Source organism: Belonocnema kinseyi, chromosome 5, assembly GCF_010883055.1.
Source record: "Belonocnema kinseyi isolate 2016_QV_RU_SX_M_011 chromosome 5, B_treatae_v1, whole genome shotgun sequence".
Taxonomy (NCBI): domain Eukaryota; kingdom Metazoa; phylum Arthropoda; class Insecta; order Hymenoptera; family Cynipidae; genus Belonocnema; species Belonocnema kinseyi.
In genome coordinates, this window is record NC_046661.1 from 12,781,334 (window position 1) to 12,783,639 (window position 2,306).

The 2,306-nt window shown below is 28.5% G+C and overlaps 1 long non-coding RNA gene across 1 annotated transcript; it reads right to left on the reverse strand.

Annotated features, from left to right (window-relative positions):
• Positions 1 to 520: 520 nt before the first annotated feature.
• LOC117173137 lies at positions 521 to 1,406 on the reverse strand. The gene is made up of 3 exons (XR_004467117.1): positions 1,307 to 1,406; positions 1,065 to 1,219; positions 521 to 895 (listed from the first exon to the last, which is right to left on the reverse strand). It is a non-coding gene; the product is annotated as an uncharacterized LOC117173137 (long non-coding RNA).
• Between the last annotated feature and the right edge of the window lie 900 nt (positions 1,407 to 2,306).

A 2,306-nucleotide genomic window follows, 5' to 3' on the forward strand; every position in this document is an offset into this window, starting at 1 on the left:
TACATTTGTCCGACAGTTTTCAATGACGAGTTATTTCCCTCTTGAATCCGTGAATCCAAAGATATTAATTGGATTAAAATCACTCGTCGACAATATTTGTTAATGAACGGTCTACAAAATTATTTATAAATAAGATAACAAATATTTTAAAAAGAAGAAAAAACAATAACGAAAAAATGTATGGATCACAATATAAATAAATTATACTATAAACATCTCAAATTTATACAGCTTTTGTGTAGATTCAATAGAAAAAATGAAAAAATAGTGAACTAAAACGAAACGTTTTTAAAAATAAAATGTTAAAGTTCGTTAAACTAAATACTATTTTAGTCATTTTTTTCTATATTTTTGGAAAAAGTTATTAAATCAAATAAAACAAATGAATATTATATATAAAACTTTATACTATATTATAAACTATATAATTTTTTCACCTGCAAAGGGTACAATTTAATAGATGTCAGAAAGCCAAACAATTTTGAACTCTAAAGTGCTATTCATATTTTGTAGCATTTTCCAGAAAAATGAGATTTTTAACTATAAAAAATGAAACGATATTTTTTCTCAAAAACTCGTGTTACAATTTTTTTCTCTTGGCTAAAAAAAGCCGGGGACATCCCCGAACCACGTACAAAAGAAAGACTGAATTTGCATGTTATTTTAGGCTGAACTTAATCGTAGCTAGCCATGTATATTCTTATATTATTAATTATTATTAGTTTCCTCTTCTTCGGACAATTCTACTCTTAAATTTATTTCATCGGCGTCCATAGATGCGTTGCCGTTATAGGTGCAGTTACAGGCAATTCTTCCGATGTACCTTCTGTGTCATTTTATGCTGCGTCGGAAGGTCCTGCCTCAGTAGGTATTGCCTCTTCCTCCTCAGCAAGCTCTGCAAAAAAATAAAAATTTGAAATTTCTAAATCTTTTCTTTCCATGTGTTTCTCAAAACCTATATGTGCCTGGAAAATTAGAAATGTTCTTAATTTATTTAAACGTATTCAAAATTATATTTTGATTATTTTACTTACAATTTAATACAAAGTATTACTAATACTTACGATGCTATCGTTTACAAGCATCCCCACAACTCTGGCATTCATGACATCGTCACTTTGCCTCGGCTGCTTTGGTTCCACATCTTCGTCATTCAGGGGTGTTGAAGGCTCCGCCACAATCTGAAGTTTTGAGGAATTCTTTCGGAATCTGTAATGACCTGTAAAATAAAATTTTAGTAATTTAAAAAGATTCTTGCTTTCTAATCTTTGCAGGGTTACATCATTATCACAATATTGTTTCTTACGGGTTTCTGGTTGTCAACAGTTGAACCTTTTTTTTGCATTCGACGTGCTCGCTTTCTCTTGCTTCGTCTTTCAATTCGTTGGGATTAGTTTTCGCCCTTTTGGTAACCTGCACGGTGAAAAAAGAAATGAACAAATTTTTTAAATCGGAGTAGATGGCGAAGTGGGACATGGTATCAGACATAATGGGACAAGTCTGCCTTACGTCTAGCTTATCCAATTATTTTTTCCAAAAAAATATAAAAACTAATCGTATTTTCTGGAGATGTCCATCTTTTTCTCAAATTGGTATCCTATGCTACTTATTATTGGATAATTAAATAATTCAGATATTTTTCATTTATGGTTTAATTTCTATTTGTTTAAACAAATTTCGTTTGCTTAATCAGTTTTTGCTCAAAAACTTTAAAAAAATAATATAAAAGAGAACACAAAACATTATTTTTCTGACTTATGGTGTATAGAAAGAATATATGAACAAACTTTTAATTGTTAAAAAATCTAAAATTGTTTGAACCATTTTTCTCCAAAAATATTTAAAAAATCAAATTTTTGGAATTAAACCTAATATTAAATAATTTTGGGGAGAAGTAAATTCTTCTAAAAACGTTGCCATTGCTTAAGCAATTTATTATTTTTTACTTTCATTTAAACTGAGTATGGATGGTTTACATTTTTTTGACATTCTCTCTATACATGTACTATACAGTCAAGACAACAAATGCATGTGTTCCATTTTATATTATTTTCTAAAAGTTTTAGAAAAAAACTGCTTGAGCAAATAAAAATGGGTTAATCAAATAGAAATTTGCTAAACCTTAGAAGAAAAGTATCAAACTTATATAAGTATAGGCTTGTTTTGTGATTTTAGATAAAATAATTTTTTAATACGTAATTTTCATTTGAATCGAAGATGCGTTATATATAATTTTTTCTTTTGTGTCGTTCAGAAGAAAAAAATTATTAAAAATCAAAGGCGGTAAAACCCTTATTCAAATTGGT